At 46.1% G+C, this 18693-nt stretch overlaps 1 pseudogene; it reads left to right on the top strand.

Annotated features, from left to right (window-relative positions):
- Positions 1-2509: 2509 nt before the first annotated feature.
- On the top strand, positions 2510-16599 carry LOC118524044 (small ribosomal subunit protein eS4-like; annotated as a pseudogene).
- The last annotated feature ends 2094 nt before the right edge of the window (positions 16600-18693 follow it).

Consider the following 18693-nt stretch of genomic DNA (forward strand, 5'->3'; position numbering starts at 1 on the left):
GGGTTTTCTTTTTTTTTAATTTTAAGTAGGCTCTATGCCCAGTGTGGAGCCCAACATGGGGCTTAAACTCACGACCCCGAGATCAAGATCCAAGCCGAGATCAAGAGTTGGACGCTTAACCACCTGGGCCACCCAGGCGCCCCCTCCTAGTGAAGGTTTTTATGGGGAAAAGCCCGTCAAGACGTCAGGAGAAAAGAAGCTGTATGAGTCCAAAGTTGTAACAGCAGCCACTATTATTATCACTCTTATTCAAACAATTGGATTGTTTTAGTTAATTTTATTATTTTTTTTAAAGATTTATTTATTTACGGACACCTGGGTGACTCAGTCAGTTAAGCGTCTGCCTTCAGCTCAGGTCATGATCCCAGGGTCCTGGGATCGAGCCCAGCATCGGGCTCCCTGCTCAGCAGGGAGCCTGCTTCTCCCTCTGCCTGCTGCTCCCCCTGCTTGTGCTCGCTCTGTCTCTCTCTGACAAACGAATGAATAAAATCCTTAAAAAAAAAAAAACGATTTATTTATTTATTTTGAGAGAGAGAGAGCATGCATGTGTGTGAGCAGAGGGAGGGGCAGAGAGAGAGGAAGAGAGAATCTCAAGCAGACTCCCTGCTGAACATGGAGCCCAACTGGGCTCTATCTCAAGACTCTGAGATCATGACCTGAGGGGAAATCAAGAGTCAGTTGCCCAACCGACTGAGCCACCCTGGGGACCCCATGTTTTAGTCAATTTTAATATTGTACTCTGATAGATTAAAGACAGCCACAGATTTTTTGCTACCCCTCCCCTAGAGTCTGGGCTGACCTCAGTAACCTGCATGACCTATAAAATACAGCAGAAGTGAGGTCATGGGACTTCTGAAGCTAAGCATAAGGAGCCTTACAGCTTCCGCCTGGATGTCTTGAAATCCTCTCTGAACACCACGAGCTGTTATGTAAAAGGCCCAAATATACAACTTAACAACAACAAAATAACCCAATTCAAAAATGGGCAAAGGACTTGAATAAACATTTCTCCAAATAAAACATATAAATGTCCAATAAGCATCAAAAGATGCTCAATATCACCAGTCATTAGGAAAATACATATCAAAACCATAATAAGACACCACTTTACACCCATTAGGATGATTATTATTTTTAAAAAACAGAAAACAAAGTATGTTGGTGAAGCTGTGTCGAGATTGGAACACTCATGTGTTGCTGATAGGAGTATAAAATTGGTGCAGCTGCTATGGAAAACAGTTTGGTGGCTCCTCAAAAGGCTAAATAAAGAATGACCGTACGATCCAGCAATTCTATTCCTAGGTATATCCCCAGAGGAATTGAAAGCAGAGACTTGAAGAGATATTTGTATACCCATGTTCATTGCAGCATTATTCACAATAGCCAAAAGGTGGAAACAACCCAAGTGTCCGTCAACAGATGAAGGCATAAACAAAATGTGGTATGTATACAATGGAATATTATTCAGCCTTAAAAAGGAATGAGATTCTGACACATGCTAAAACATAGATGAACCTTCATTATGCTAAATGAACTAAGCCAGACACAAATATGATGTATCTAGAATAGGCAGATTCCTAGAGACAGAAAGTAGATTAGAGGTTACCATGGGCTGGGAAGGAGGTGGATTGGGGGGTTATTCCTTAGTGGGCACAGGGTTTCTGCTTGGGGCTATGAAAACATTTTAGAACTAGACAGATGATTTACTACACTGAGAATTGACTTCATGCCACTGAACTGAAACTTTAAAATGGTTAAAATGGTAAATTGTATGTTATGTACATTTTACCACAAGAAAAAAAATGACAGCCTATACCATATATTAAAAAAGAAAAGAAGGAGGAAGAGGAGAAGGAAAAGAAAAAGAAGGTCGTCCTAGACCTAATACCTTGAGACTGTCACTAGAGAGGCCACGTGTAGGTGATCTGGTTAACAGACCAAGATGATCCTGACCTTCCAACCATCCTGCAGGAGCCAAACATGTGAGTGAACCTGTCTTAGGCCCTCCAGAGCAGCCTAACCTCCAGCTGATTACCTCTGAGTGACCTCATGGAGCATCACTGAGAACTGAGGAATCACCCATCTGAGCCCTGCTCCTAAAAAGTAGAGACATGTGTTAGGCTCCTGGGTTTCAGAATAATCTGTCACACAGCAATAGTCTGTAATCCCTCCACTGTCTGTAAGTGGGTTGACCTGACAGTTCCTAAGTTGGAAGTGGTATCAGTAAACACACCACTCAGTCAAGTTTTAGGAGGTTTGGACAAGTGTTTGGATGGTGGTCCAACATGGGTCTCCCTCACCTAGGGCAGAGGCAACAACAAAATGCCTTAACCATTGTATCCTAGGTTGCTAGTAAACATCCTTTACAGACAAAGGCCAATTCAGTCATAAATTAAAAAGTTTACAGACTGCATTTGGTTTTCATTCAAAATGAAGTTACTTTTATTAAGTCCCACAGGAGGAATTGAATGTCATAAAAAGTAACATTATTCCCTTTACTAAAATGACAATGAGGAAAGTGATAGTTTTTTCCACACAAAAATATTACTATTTGGTAATATTTCAGAATTGTGAAAGCTGCTTTCAACCTTTTGTCCTAAAAGTGGAAGGTTAGTAGACTTCATTGCCTGTGCACCAGGAGCTGCTCCCCAATGCCCCAGTGAAGAGGCGTGTCTCTCTTTGAGGCAAATATGGATACTACTACTCGTATATGATGAACAGTATGTTATAACGGATTACAGGAGAACTGTGTTCTTTATTCACCTCTACCCACCATGTAGCATGGACAGGACACATGACCTCTCTGGAAGTCAGTTCCCTTATCCACAAAAAGGGAATATTTTGGTTGCACACCAGAATTAGCAGCCTAAGATATGATCCTTAAAATCCTGATGCCCTGGCTGCACCCCAGGCCAATTACATCAGAATCTTTGTGAGTAGGACTCGGTCCTCAGGACTTTTTTTTAGAACTTGCAATACAAGTTTAAATACAATAGAACTTTAAAATGGTTAAAATGGTAAATTGTATGTTATGTACATTTTACCACAAGAAAAAAAATGACAGCCTATACCATATATTAAAAAAGAAAAGAAGGAGGAAGAGGAGAAGGAAAAGAAAAAGACATGCTAAAACATAGATGAACCTTCATTATGCTAAATGAACTAAGCCAGACACAAATATGATGTATCATATTTCCACTACAAAGTCAAGGTTGGGAACCACTGAGATGGAGGAATGAAGCATAGAGAAATTTTTTAAATGTCCATCCAACTATAAAAGTTGTATAGCCTAGCTATTTTATCAGCACACTGGAAGAAGACAGCCTTCTTTTCTTTCCTTTTTAAAGATTTTATCTTCAGGTAATCTCTATACCCAATGTGGGGCTCGAACTCACAACCCTGAGGTCAAGAGTGGCACACTCTTCTGACTGAGCCAGCCAGCTGCCCCAGCAGTCTTCTTTTCATGGCTAGTGCAGCCTGGCTTTGGTCCCACGGAGCATCTGTACTGTGTAGCAACTGCAAAGCTTTGGAAGCTGGATAAACTGACCAGTGTGTTTGCAAGGATGCCCATCCGCCAGTCCTCGCAAGCTGAAAGAATGTCTTCCTCTTGTCATTTTCCTAAGGAACAGATTTAAGCATGCCCTAACAGAAGACGAAATGAAGATCTGCATGCAGCAGTTCATTAAGATTGATGGCAAGGTCCAAACTGATATAACCTGCCCTACTGGTTTATGGATGTTGTCAGCACTGACAAGACCGTAGAGAATTTCCACAGAATGTATGACACCAAGAGTGGCCCAGTACAGGTTGTGCAAAGTGAGAAAGATCTTTGTGACAACAAAAGGAATCTCTCGTCTGGTGACTCATGATTCTCACACCATCACTACGCTGGGTCCCTCATCAAGGGGAACACCATTCAGATTGATTTGGAGACTGGTAAGATTACCAACTTCATCAAGTTTGACACGGGTGAGCTGTGTATGTGACTGGCGGTGCTAACCTGAGAAGAATTGGTGTGACCACCAATAAAAAGAGACACCCTGGTTCTTTTGATGTGGCTCATGTGAAAGATATCAGTGGCAACAGCTTTGTTACCCAACTCCCCAACGTTTTTGTTATTGGCAAAGGCAACAAAACATAGATTTCTCTTCCCCAAGGAAAAGCTCTCCACCTCACCATTGCTGAAGAGAGAGAGGCAAGAGACTGGTGGCCAAACACAGCAGTGAGTGAAATGATTTCTAGGTGACATGAATGGAAGAGTCTTGGTATTTAATTAAAGATAATACAGCATAAATAAATATTGTATAAACTGATACCCAAAAATGTTATCATTCCATTAATAAATATTTATCACATGCTATGTTCCAGGCATTCTGCTTGACAGGACAGATACCAAGAGGAGTTCAGCATTCTAAATACTGGGTAAGTCGGGGTGGGGGCAGGGAAAGACCTAAAAGAAATACAGATAGGATTCAGTCTCAAGTCAAGTGAAGAAATGGAGTGATCAGTTCTCCTTGGAGGAGGGAAAAGAGACTCAAAGAAGAAATACCTTGAGCCAAGTCTTTAAGAATGATTTGGTAACTTAACAAAGATAAGGTGCAGGTAATGGAGGGTAAAGGAGGGACATCTCCCCTTGTCCAGCACCCTCGTGTCTAACCTCTACATATAAAGCTGTTGATGTGATGAAGGAGGAACCTCTGTTTTGGTTAATTCTGTGACATCAGTGAACCTAAAAGGGCTTGACTTATGAAGAAAAGAATGGCTCAAAGGCAGTCTGATAATACAGCTAATAATAAACAGCTGCCATTTGTGAGATGCAACCAGGGGCCAGCATGGGCTAAGCATACGGTATTCATAAGCTCAGTGACTTCTTTTTAAGATTTATTTATTTATTTTAGAGAGCAAGAAAGAGAGAGCATGAGTGGGAAGGGCAGAGGGAGAGGGAGAGAGAATCTCAAGCAGACTCCCCGCTGAGTGCGGAGCCTGACGTGGGGCTCAATCTCATGACCCTGAGATCGCAACCCTGAGATCACGACCTGAGCTGAAACCAAGAGTCAGACACTTGACCTGACTGCACCACCCAGGCGCCCCACTTGAGTTCAATGACTTCTAATCACAAGCAAGCTGTCTGGAAAGACTCAAGGATCATAATGTGCAGTCATTTGGATTTGTTCTGTGTGGACCTGGGTTAGACAGGATCAGTGGGTGAAAGCCATAGAAAGACAGATTTCAACTCAACCAAGGGAATAACTACCAAAGAGGCTGTGCTAAGATGGATGGAATGACTTCTGGACCAAGTAAGTTTTCTGCTTTTTAACTTAAGTACTTTCCTTTGTAATAGACAGTCTTTACCCCAAACTACTTAGAGACTAAGAACAAGGGGCAAAGGCAGAATTTAAAGAATTCTGATTCTTTAAGAGTTTGCTATTCCTTATACCCACAGATGTGCCTTTATTTTCTTATTAAGATCAGCGAGCAAAAAAGAAGGGGCGCCCACCTCACACCAGTCAGAATGGCTAAAATTAACAAGTCAGGAAACGACAGATGTTGGCGGGGATGCGGAGAAAGGGGAACCCTCCTACACTGTTGGTGGGAATGCAAGCTGGTGCAGCCACTCTGGAAAACAGTATGGAGGTTCCTCAAAAAGTTGAAAATAGAGCTACCATACGATCCAGCAATTGCACTCCTGGGTATTTACCCCAAAGATACAAAAGTAGGGACCCGAAAGGGTACGTGCACCCCGATGTTTATAGCAGCAATGTCCACAATAGCCAAACTGTGGAAAGAGCCAAGATGTCCATCAACAGATGAATGGATAAAGAAGATGTGGTATATATATACAATGGAATATTATGCAGCCATCAAAAGGAATGAGCTCTTGCCATTTGCAACGACGTGGATGGAACTGGAGGGTATTATGCTGAGCGAAATAAGTCAAACAGAGAAATACATGTATCATATGACCTCACTGATATGAGGAATTCTTAATCTCAGGAAACAAACTGAGGGTTGCTGGAGTGGGGGGTGGGGTGGGAGGGATGGGGTGACTGGGTGATGGACACTGGGGAGGGTATGTATTCTGGTAAGCACTGTGAATTGTGCAAGACTGTTGAATCTCAGATCTGTACCTCTGAAACAAATAATGCAATATATGTTAAGAAAGAAAAAAAGAAGAAGAAGAATGTAGCAGGAGGGGAAGAATGAAGGGGGGGAAATCGGAGGGGGAGAAGAACCATGAGAGACGATGGACTCTGAAAAACAAACTGAGGGTTCTAGAGGGGAGGGGGGTGGGAGGATGGGTTAGCCTGGTGATGGGTATTGAGGAGGGCACGTTCTGCATGGAGCACTGGGTGTTATGCACAAACAATGAATCATGGAACACTATATCTAAAACTAATGATGTAATGTATGGGGATTAACATAACAATAAAAAAAAAAGACAACCCAATTAAAAAATGGGAAAAAAAAAAAAAAAAAAGAAGGGGCGCCTGGGTGGCTCAGTCGTTAAGCGTCTGCCTTCGGCTCAGGTCATGATCCCAGAGTCCTGGGATCGAGCCCCGCATCGGGCTCCCCGCGCCGCAGGAAGCCTGCTTCTTCCTCTCCCACTCCCCCTGCTTGTGTTCCCTCTCTCGCTCTGTCTCTCTCTGTCAAATAAATAAATAAAGTCTTTAAAAAAAAAAAGATCAGAGAGCAAAAAAGAAGATAGGGAGAGAGAAGCTCTTGACTCATAGGTAAAATGCAAGCTGAAGCAGCTGAGTGCATCGAGTCTAGGTGGGATATGCACAAGTAAGTAGAGCGTTCCTCACAACACTCTCTAAGTGGTACTCAGAGTTTCTGCAGTGGAGTATGGATAACTCAAGGCTTATAGTCCCCTCTCCTGGTTGTAGAGCTAGACGGTGCCCAGACTGTCAGTTCCAGCCGGCAGTCCCTTGCCTGGCTGGGTTCCTGTCCCTCGCCATCCATCTATGGGGTCTACCTACCCATTTGCTTTTTACTCTGGGCCTCTTGCTTTGACAGATGGTTTTAACTTCAAATTACAAATAATTTTCTCTCTGGGTACCAGCTCAGTCCCTAACTTATGTTTAACATTTTAGGTAATAGCCTGCGTTCATCATCTTAAGCAATTTACAGATTTAAATTTACACTGTGTGTGTTTGTGTGTATGTGTATGTAAATACATATGTGTTCTAATACAAATAACTTCCTGCTTCAGTATTACCACACACAGCATTCTGAACCACAGGAGAGGAGAAAAGAGGAAGCCTCTAGTCAGCTAAAGGTTCCCCACACTCCTATCACCATCACACCATACTGGAAGGACTCTAAAACCCCGCAACTTGCAGAAATGTTGAAGAAGGACCTTCAAGTGTCAGGTAGGTAGTTGAATTCACCTGGAACTGTAGTTGAATTCACCTGGAATTGTTCTCCCAAGTCTAAAAATCTATGACTCTTTGATAATTAACTTGAGTTGAACTCAGCCTTGAAATGGGACTATTTCCCATATCTGTCTTTTAATCACAAGTTATAAATCATCATGGTTGGCTTACAGTCAGGGGGAGGGAAAGGGAGGATCAGAACCCAAATGAAGTCACCGATTGACTGGTTGCAGCCAAGATTATAAAAATGAAGAAGACATAATTCTATGCTCAGAAAGTTCATAGTCTAGCAGGGGAAACTGAGCCTTTCTAGGTCATATCAGAACAATGTGACAAATAAAGTGATTTTATTTTGTTTTAAAGATTATTTATTTATTTGACAGAGAGAGATACAGCGAGAGAGGGAACACAAGCAGGGGGAGTGGGAGAGGGAGAAGCAGGTTCCCCACTTAGCAGGGAGCCCGATGCGAGGCTTGATCCCAGGACCCTGGGATCATGGCCTGAGCTGAAGGCAGACGCTTAACGACTGAGCCACCCAGGTGCCCCAATAAAGTGATTTTAAAAAGATGTGTACAAGGTGTCATGAGGCCACAGATGAGGGGCACCCAGTCTATCTGGGTAGGATGTAGAATTTGGAAATCATCGGGAGGAAGTGATTACTAAAATGGATCTTAAAATAAAAGTAGGACCTTCATTGGCATATAAAGGGAGATACCAGCATTCTGGTATATTGCTGTGTATGGAGGGAAAAATTCTGCTTTGGGACAGAGACATCAAGGGTGAGAGATGGGGCTAGAGATGTAACCAGGGGCCAGACCACAAAGGGCTTAAATGACTCCTTAGGGCACTGGGGCTTTACCTTGTTGAGAGCAAGGAGCCATTGTTAGGTCTTGAGCAAAATGACATCATGAGATGTGCCTTTCAGATAAATCTCTCTGGTATGGCCTTGTAGAAAATTGATTTGGGAAGACAAGACGGGAGGCAGGGAATAGTTAGGAGAGTGTTGTAGTAATCCACAGAGGAGATGATAAGTGCCTGAACATGGGTGTTGGTAGTTAGGGGAAGAAATAAAGAGAAATATTACATGGTGAAATTGGGGGACTCACCAGATGATTGGGCATGGGGAGGGTATCAAATGGGATGGATTAGGGACAACTTCCAGGTATCTACCTTTGAGTGTCACTTCCCCAGTGAGGCCTTTGCTGGCCACCCTATTAAAACTACATCATCGGGGCGCCTGGGTGGCTCAGTTGGTTAAGCGACTGCCTTCGGCTCAGGTCATGATCCTGGAGTCCCTGGATCGAGTCCCACATCGGGCTCCCTGCTCAGCAAGGAGCCTGCTTCTCCCTCTGACCCTCTCCCCTCTCATGTGCTCTCTCTCTCTCATTCTCTCTGTCTCAAATAAATAAATAAAAAAAAATCTTTAAAAAAAATTAAAAAAATAAAAAAAAAAATAAAACTACATCATCCTTACCAGCGTTCCCTATCCCCTTCATTGCTACATCTTTCTCTATAGCTCTCATGCCATATTATATAATTCCACCACCATCTATCTCCCCCCACTAGAATATATGAGGCTCTTCAGGACAGAGATTTTACTGCCATATCACAAACACCTGGAGCAGTCACTGGATCCTACCATGTGCTCAGTCTAGTGTGTGCTGAATGAATGCATGCAAGATGGTGTGCCAAGAAACTGAGAAAAGGGATGTAGGAAGATGAACAGGTCTAGAGAAAAAGTTGTTGAGTTCCGTGTGGAAATTTCTGGATCGCTCCAGGGAAGGCTCTGTAGGAAAAATAAATATAGAGTCTCAGAATGTTAGACCTGATAGATAACCCAGAGACTTTCTATACAGTTCCTTCACCTGGGGAAGAAAGAAACTGAGGTCCAGAAAAGTGAGTGACTTGCCCATGTCAAAATAAACACTGGCTAGATACTAGCACGGCTGGGCCAGACACTCAGGCCTCCTGTTCCTGGCTCCATACCTTTAGTGTTTATGCCTCACGTTGTCTGGTTTCTGCTGATGTGAGAGATGGCTAAAAATCACTTGCCTTTGACCTTCAGCTAGAACTTAACGAAACTGCTAAATGACTGTTTTATTCCGAGTTAGGTGGGATGCCATTGGAAGATTATTACATAATCTTTATCAGGAAATGAAATCAATAATACATGATAATCCTAAAAATCACTCAGAAATTCCAATCCTACATATTATACCACCAGCGAAGGACACATATGTGCACCAAAAAACATACACAAGGTTATTCATAGTGACATTAATCAAAATAGCCTAAAACTGGATACAACCCAAATGTCAAACAGAACAGATAAGTAAATTTTCTTTAAGGTGTTATATTTTACTAATGTTATTAAATAAATAAATAAATAAATAAATAATATGGAAAAATGAAAGATCTAAGACATCTACCCATGCACAAATCATTTTATGAGCACCTACTATTGCAAGGCAGATAGCCACTCTCAATTATTGGATTACTTATCATTGTACCTCATATGGCAGGCCTTTGGGGAGGGTACTTAGTTCTTTTGATAAAGTGTCAGCAAGTTCATTGTTCTGAGAGCAGAGGCCTAATGCTAAGCCCATCCACCCATCTGTGGTCCAATAACCAAGCAATGGAAGGAGCTCAAGATAAATATCTCTCCTTAAGGGCTAGATCTGCAAATTCTACTCAAGCTCTTAACAGTTACTTTCAAGGTAGCATGCCTGAATGGGATGCCTTTATCAGAAAATATGATCAATAGGGGCGCCTGGGTGGCTCAGTTGGTTAAGCGACTGCCTTCGGCTCAGGTCATGATCCTGGAGTCCCTGGATCGAGTCCCGCATCGGGCTTCCTGCTCGGCAGGGAGTCTGCTTCGTCCTCTGACCCTCCCCGCTCTCATGTGCTCTCTCTCATTCTCTCTCTCTCAAATAAATAAATAAATCTTTAAAAAAAAAGAAAATATGATCAATAATAGATGATAAATGACTAACAAAATGTATAACCTTAATGTAAATTTTTTAAAATTCTAGTTGAGAGTAGGCTACCTTACAAAAAAGATTTCACATTTCAAAAATGGACTTAAAGTCAAAACTTTTTACCTTTTAATCAGCCAACTATCCATCTGGCATTTAAATCCCATCTTCTGGGAGACAAGCTGACCTGGTGGGTTTCTTGTATTTTAAACAGAAATATATACAGCAGCTCATTAAAACCTCACCCTAAATTAAAGTCAGACTACATTAAGGCCAAATTACCTTAAATATAGCATGTTTTAGTGTTAAGTTCTATATCTATTTTTTTAAAGATTTATTTATTTGTTATTTGAGAGAGAGGGAGTGTGTGTGTGTGCAGGGATGGGGGAGGGTGCCGAGGGAGAAAGAGAATCCCAAGCAAACTCCCTGCTGAGCATGGAGTCAAATGCAGGGCTAGATCCCACGACCCTAAGATCATGACCTGAGTTACCCAGGCGCCCCTGTTCAACATCTCTTTTCATGTATTATATGTGAATTTTTGTAGAGACCCACAAGAAGTATATTACAGTGTCAGGAGCATTCACTCCCTAAACCAAGAGTAAGGCCACAACAGAACCAAAACTCAGATGGGTGGGAGCAGAAACCAGAAATGACTCTGGAAAATACTTAGGGAAATAAGAAACCCAGAGCTTAAAGCAAAGCATAAACCACAGCCTTTTTTTTTTTTTTTTAAAGATTTTATTTATTTATTTGACAGAGAGAGACACAGCGAGAGAGGGAACACAAGCAGGGGGAGTGGGAGAGGGAGAAGCAGGCTTCCCACGGAGCAGGGAGCCCAACGCAGGGCTCTATCCCAGGACCCTGGGATCACGACCCGAGCCGAAGGCAGACGCCTAACAACTGAGCCACGCAGACGCCCCTAAACCACAGCCTTCTAATTCTGAGATGATAGTGGGGAACATCTGTTTACCAGTTAAATTCACTGTCACTTACATGAGGGAATACATTTAATGGACAAAGCATTAAGATCACTGAAGGATGACATGTTTTGTTTGCAGTAATGTGTGACCATGCAGCTTTTCCAGCCAGCACTCAGTTATGTCCAACACCACTGAATAGTCTGTGAGCCCCTCCCATTACATCAAACTTGCCTTGCAAGCCTCTGTGTGGCAAAGAAACCCAAGCTGCTCTGGATAATCCACGCTGCGATCCCAGGACCATAGAGCAAGTGGAACATTCTCCTTGGAGATATTTAATGCTGAGGAGCCACAGAATCTAAAACCATGAAACTAATAGTCTAATGACTTGGAGTTTTTATGGTTATTTCAATCATCATTTAAAAGAGATAGAGCTACAGAGAACTTTCCTAAACACCTTGACTAATAAACTGTCAGTGTTTAAACAACAATTACATTATGAAATGGAAATTAGCTGTTATGATCAAGCCATATGGCTAATATAATTGATTGGTTCATATTTTTAAGAAGATGGAAAGCACAACTCAAAGAATAACTGAATGGATTTTACAAAATTAACTAGAAGCGATAAGTTCTATTTTGTTGGACAGGTTGGGGTTTTTTATGTGAAGAACAGAGAAAGAAAAATTTTTGTTATTTCTGATTTTGAATGGGAACTCTGAATAAAAGAAATCAATGATTTGATTAAGTTAAAACCTCCTTGCACAAAATGGAAAACAAAATGGAAATTTGCACCTATATATGCAAAATATATATACATATATATGGGGCAAAGAGACTTTAAAATGAGAAGCTAGGGGCGCCTGGGTGGCTCAGTCATTAAGCATCTGCCTTCGGCTCAGGTCATGATCCCAGGGTCCTGGGATCAAGCCTGCATCGGGCTCTCTGCTCAGCGGGAAGCCTGTTTCTCCCTCTCCCACTCCCCCTGCTTGTGTTCCCTCTCTTGCTGTCTTTCTCTCTGTCAAATAAATAAATAAAATCTTTTTTAAAAAATTAAATAAATAAATAAAATAAAATGAGAAGCTATACAAATATTCACTTCCATAGCTGATAGCATGAAAAAAAATGGTTCTGGGTTTTCTCCCTATTTTGAAAGTACACTTCAGCATATTTGGAATAACTCTGCAGTTTTATCATGCTTTGACCATGTTTTATCTGCAGCCCTCCTCTAATACATGACAATTTCCTGCATTGATACTGGAGAAACTGAGATGTGTTTACAGGAAAATATCCCTTGGCCTGATGGAGACATGTCTTGAGTTTTCGAGTGGCAAATGGGGCACAGTTGTCCCTTCTCATAACTGAGTGTCCCGAACCCCCTCCCTTAAATTCATGTTAGCTGCAGGTCGGGATTGAACCTTTTCTTCTGTTGCTCTTTCAACCTCAATGAAAATAATCCCTAATCATTCTGCACTGAAAATATCTGTCCTTTGGGGTTTCTCTTCTTTGCTTAGGCTTTGTTTGAGGGTTATTGTTTGTGTTACTGTTTTTGTGAATGGTTGGCTCTATCCTCCTGGGTTGCCAGGGCAAAGTGCTTGGATATATATTATTTCTTTTAACTTTCACAAAGATCCTTTAAAGGAGGCATTATTATCATCATCCCCATTTTACAGATGAGGAAATTAAGAATCAGAGAGGTTAATGAATTTGCCCTTATACTTTATTTTCTGGTAGAGACCAGAAAGAAGACAGATAGATCACTTCTAAACCTGCATTATTTCCACTGGGTCATATGCAAAAAGAAATTTGCTCATTGCTTTTCTTTGCCCTTTGAACTGGGTTTCTGGAAGGTGGAAGTAGCTAATGTTACCTTAATGTTAAAAGAAAGAAAGAGAGGGAGGGAGGGAGGGGCGATGGGGAGATAGGGAGGGAAGAAAAAAGAGGTTTCACGGCAGAAAGAGCAGAAAGGGGACCTTGGATTATGGAAGTGAAAATGAATTTTTCTCAAGTCATTTAGGCCAAAGCCTGCTTGGCATTTTTTAAGCCCCTTGGACTACTTTTGACCACCCGGATCCTGATCATCTGGGTCTCATCCTGCCTGTGCGTTAGCACAGGAGACAGAGGATCTTGGGATTGCCCTGATGTGTGCATAAAGGGAAATGACATACGGCCGGCCTCCTATAAGGCACACTGCTTTCTGTGTGACGTGAAATAACTCATGAAGTCCTTATGACCCTTCTTTGAAGTAGGACTATCGCTCATCCCCATCCTACAGAGAAGGACACTGAGAAAAGTTAAGTAACTTGCCCAAGGTCTCACAGCAAGTAAATGGTGCAGGTGGAAATGGGGGCTCAGACTTGGCCAAGGGGAAGCCGGGGGCCAGTCTCAGGCCCACGCTGTTTCACTAGAGCCCTCCTTAGTGATGGCCTGGACTCAGTACAAGGATCTCAACGCAGCTACTAATGGTGGGGCAGATCGCTGAAAGAAGATGGAGGGGGTGGGGAAGCGGGCCCAGGGACAGGCGCTTTTGCAGGGACTTGAGCTGCGATAGTCCAAACCCTCCTCTACCGATGAACTTTAGAAAAGCAGCTAGACAGAAAATCTGGGCGTCGCCAGAGTCCCAACTTCTAATGACCCTTTGCCCTGCGGTTGGGGACGCGTGCCCACCTACAACAACCGAGGTCCTTGGGGCTGTGTGAAGTTCAGGCACGGTAAGAAGAAACTTGGCCCCCACAAACACCGCTGGCACGTTATAAAAAGCCCCTCCAGAATGACGGCCCTCTGAAAAGGTGAGGCTCCCTTCTCCCCAGAGCAGTATCTGGGGAGCCAGCACTTTTCAGAAAATCTCCAGATGCGTCCGGGCATCCCCAGGGAAGCTTTTCTAGCCATCCGTCCCTGTCCCCGGATCTCAGGCCCGCAGGTCACAAGGAGGGCGCGTCCACCGCTGGAAACACTTTGGCGGCTCTGCCCGCCCAGCTCGCCGTGGGGCCCTGCCTGCCCCAGCGCCCCTTTCCAGCGGGGCCTGGCGGCTGCCGAAGCCACATCCCCTCTCACTGAGTCTGGCCAATCCCGGGCTTCTCCGACCCTCGCCGCACAACTGACTACGTCTGGCGGCTTGGAAAATCGCAGAGGCTGTGGGTCCAGGGCCGCTCCCAACAAGCCCTCGGCTTCCTCCGCGCACGCGGCTGCGGGCCCGCCCTGAAGTCCCCTGGTTTGGGGGATTCATTGCGTCCATGACCTTCTTTAGCTTCTGTTTCTTCAAAGATAAACGGAGACGGAACCAAAAGTGGCCGTGAGACTAGGAATGACCATCGGGTCCGAAACAAACGTTTATTCTCCTTTCCTTTCTCTTAAAAAAAAACAAAAACAAAAACAAACAAACAAAAAACCTCTGGCCCTACAAGGTCACTAACGCCCAGGGCCAGAGTTGTGCGAGAGACTGGAAGCCCTCGTAGATTTTCGCCGGGGCCGCGAGTCTGGGAGCCGGTATAAACCAGCAGGCGTGGCCCTGCTCCACGTCAGGGGTACCAGGATCGCGCCCGTGGTCCGGTCCCCATTCTGGGCCTGCGAGGCCGCGGTGGGTCAGGATCCGCTGGTCTGGGGAGAGTAGGGGCACCCAGGCGGCACTCTGCTGGTTCCAGGCTCTTGAACCCGCCGCATTGTGAGCTCCTCGCGGCGGGATCGGGCTCTGGCATCCTGACCCACGTGCACCGGTTGGGGAATGTAGGATTCTCGGCAGGGCAGCTCGCCACTTTTAGGGCCAAGTCCCTGAGCATCTGGACCTCTGCCCTTCCCCACCAGGCAGCCGACCCTGTCCTCTCTAGCCTCAGAAACCGCGCCGGGAGCTCCGCGCTGGGGAGAGCTCAGGTTTGCACAGCAAGCAGAGGACAGAGGTCAGAAATACGGCGGGTCACCAACCACAAAGGCTGCTGGGACTCCGGAACCACAAGTGAGGTCTGCCACTGTTCAGTTTTCAAAGTGTTAAAGTTTCCAGTGCACACGGCTCATCGGGGTTCAATCTCCATGATAAACACCAATGGTGTACTAAGAAGACACTTGCAGGTAGGACTTGGGTAAGACCAACTAGGAGTATGTCTGATTGCAGACTTTCAAGAGTCTAAGCAAGGCAGATATAGAGGCCCTTTTCCCATGTGGGAAAACTAAGGTTTTCGATAGAAGATTCCAGAAGCTTAAACCTGAACTTGTCTGGCACAGCCAGTGGCCCCAGTCCCCTGGGCCAGCCGCTCTGCCTCACCTGGAACCCTTCCAACATCCCACCGGTTCCTATGGATTGCTTGCGTTGGGAGTCCCCACGTGCAGGCGGTCAGGGTCCGCACCAGGATGATTTCCCCGCCCGGTGGAAAGCGCCATTCCTCTCCTGGGCCCCCACCCCCACCCCGCACCTCGGACCACAGTGCTTTAAGAACATTGTCACTACACTTGATGAGAAGACCACCCATGAAGCAGTCAACACCAGCGCAGGCAACCCAAAGGCTCTGTAGCCCTGGAGTCCCGCGCACCCCCAGACCAGCCCTGTGCAATCACCAAGAGGAGCCCTAGAACTGCCCATAAATTTCAAAATTGGCAACCGAGGCTCAGACCGGAAACTGACGTACAGGGTTCACACACTTGAGTGTGTCCAAGCCAGATCTCCCACCCAGCAGGCTTTCTCTTGTCTGTTCAGCCAGGGAAGACAGGAAAATTAACTACAATGAGTGTATTTCCTAAACGCTAACTACATGCCAAGCAGACTTTAAAGGGCTTTATTTCTCGTACAGGCTGCTCACACGAAACAATTTCTATTGCTATATGCATACTCATTTTACAGAAGAAAAAACTGAGATGCAGAGATCTATTGATCATTTACCTGAGCTCTAGCCAGGAGGAGTTGGATAACCTGCTGCTTTAATTTTAGAGGATGGAATGTGGAGCGTGTTGGTGAAGGAGGTCGCATGTGGTCTGCAGGGCTCTACTGGGCTCCCTGATTCTTTAGTTCTCCCAGGTCACTCACCACCAAAATGTGGGAAGCATTTCCAGGGCCACTACTGGGGGTTGGGGGGAGAGGAGGAGGGAGGACTGAGCTGAGGACCTCCAACCTAGGGACAGATTCATCTCATCTGGATTCTAATCTTGGCTCTGGATGTTTTAGTTTCGTGACCTTGGGCGAGTTGTTTAACCACTCTCAGCTTCTGTCTTCTCTGCTATGAAACAGGAATGATGCAGAATGCAGGCAGGCAACTCCCTATGAGGGTCAAACGAAGTAAGAGACTTACTTTTTCCTCTTTTCTTCCCTTAGGTTTCCTCGTGCCTAGCACGATGCCAGAGATGTAGAGAATGCTCAAGATAAGGCTTTTTTTCCTTTCCTTTTTGCTTTTCTGGAAGCAGAGCAGGCTGCACGTCACGCTCCCACTCCGCCTTGCCTGCTGCCGGGCTCTGCCCAGGCATGTCTCAGTAGAGCCTTCTCCCTTGACCTCAGGCCTGGACCAACTGACGCTCTGGGGCAGAACATTCAGGAACCTGTCTGGCCTTGGGGGCTCTGAGAGCAATGGCAAGGGAGGCTAGGGTGGCAAAGGAAAGGAGCAAGGCTGGTCTGCAGACTCACCACTCCTTCCTGTTAACCAGAACACCTGATAGGCAGAACTTTAAACTCTAGAGTGAGCCTCACACATACTAAGTCAATCTTCCCAACAACCATTAGGGTAGGACTGTCCCTATTTTATGGATGAGGAAATTGAGGCACAAAATGGACCAGTAACTTGCCTGTGGTCACACCACCAATTAATGACAGAGAAGGTATTCAAACCAGGAGGCAATACAGCCTCTCCCGTTGGGAAAATGGTGGCTGTGGGAGGGGAGGAGGCTAGTTAGAACCTGAGTCTGCAAGATTTCCCACAGCACCCTTAGGTCTGGAGGCTTATAGACCACAAGGCCCTGTGTCCCTACCCCTGCCTCCCGTCCTCCAAAACTACTTCCCAAAAGATCTGGAGCCCACTGCCTGAGACCAGCCTCCCAGCTGCCTCCCTCATCAATCTGTCAGAGACACTATGCTGTCACTCCTGGGTGCCTCTCTGGGTCCAGGTCCCTCAAGTCTGCAGGCTTGGGACTCTTTCCTCTGCTTGCAGATCTGGTCAAATTCCTAGGAACCTATGCCCTCCTTTCCTTCATCCCATTTCCTCTCCTCTAGAGACCTGAACGGCATAGAGGCTGTACAATCTCTGGTCCATCCCTTCTGCACTGGGGGGGAGTGCTTCTTGGCAGATCCAGAGGCAGTGGAGAACTGGGCTCTGAACGATGGATGTGGGGAGAAACCAGCCCAGGGAAGAACCAGTGCCCCTCCCACCCCTGCCCCTGCACAGCACGCCAGCCAGCTGGGGACTGCACCCCGCCAGACCCTGACAACAAGTCACTGCCTCAGGGGAGGCCCTCCATCCCTTGCCTCCCGACTAAAGGTGGCAGTTAAGGCAGACGTTTCCTGACCCCTGCTTTCCTCCCCCCAGAAATTGAACCTCTCTGGCCTTGCTGGCCCCACCCCTGCTTGCCCTCCCATCAGCAGCCCTGGGTGCTTCAGGAGCCTTTGGCCTCTTCTCTCTGCTCCCTCATTTATTCATTCCTTCAATCAACAAATATTTATCGAGACTCTATTCCGCTCAAGGCTCTAGAGAACCTGAGCTAAAACCTAGTGCTTGCCCTCCCTCCTGCCCCATCGGAGTTCAGGCCACTGAGAGGAAAAAGCAGGAGTGGGGGGAGGGGGGAAGAAATCAAGGAAGGTAGCCAAAAGAGGTGACGTAAGGGTCCCTGGGAGTTGGGGGGGCGCTGGAGAAGCTGATGGGGATGCCCCCGAATGGCCCCCTGGACCTCGCCTCCTCATGGCCTCCCTCAGGACAGCCTGGTGGTCAGAGAGGCAGCCGGCGGGGCTTGGAGCCTGGCTGAGCACTTTCCTGCACTGGTCGCTTCTCCCGCCCCTGGGAGTCTCCTGCAGCTCGGCCCCCAGAGCTCTGTCCGCGACACACTCAGAGGTGGCCTGGCCGCTGGCCTCCCCTCACCACTCCTGGGCCCGTGCATCTGAGCGGTGGCGATCCGCTTCTACAAAGCGCCCACCCCCGCCCCGAGGTGACCTGGACAGTCAGCGGGGCTGAGAAGCCCAGGCGAAGGCCTGCGGTGTGGGGGAGGGAGGGTCATGGCGGCGAAGGCCGGGCGCAAACGGTCGCGGCCGGGACTGCAGCCTTTACACTTTCCCCCCTGGTCCCCATCTTCTGGCTTCTTGCCTCCGTGGCGCCCGTTTGGAAACCGCAGGGAACACGCATCCCCCAGGTTCCGCCCGCGGCGGCGAACACCTCCTAGTTCGTCCTGCCGCGGTTCCGACCCCCTCCCGGGGAGGGCGGGGAGCAGCGTGGACCCCTGGGGCGTCCCGCTGCGGCGGCTTTG

This window comes from Halichoerus grypus, chromosome 4 (assembly GCF_964656455.1).
Source record: "Halichoerus grypus chromosome 4, mHalGry1.hap1.1, whole genome shotgun sequence".
Lineage (NCBI taxonomy): Eukaryota > Metazoa > Chordata > Mammalia > Carnivora > Phocidae > Halichoerus > Halichoerus grypus.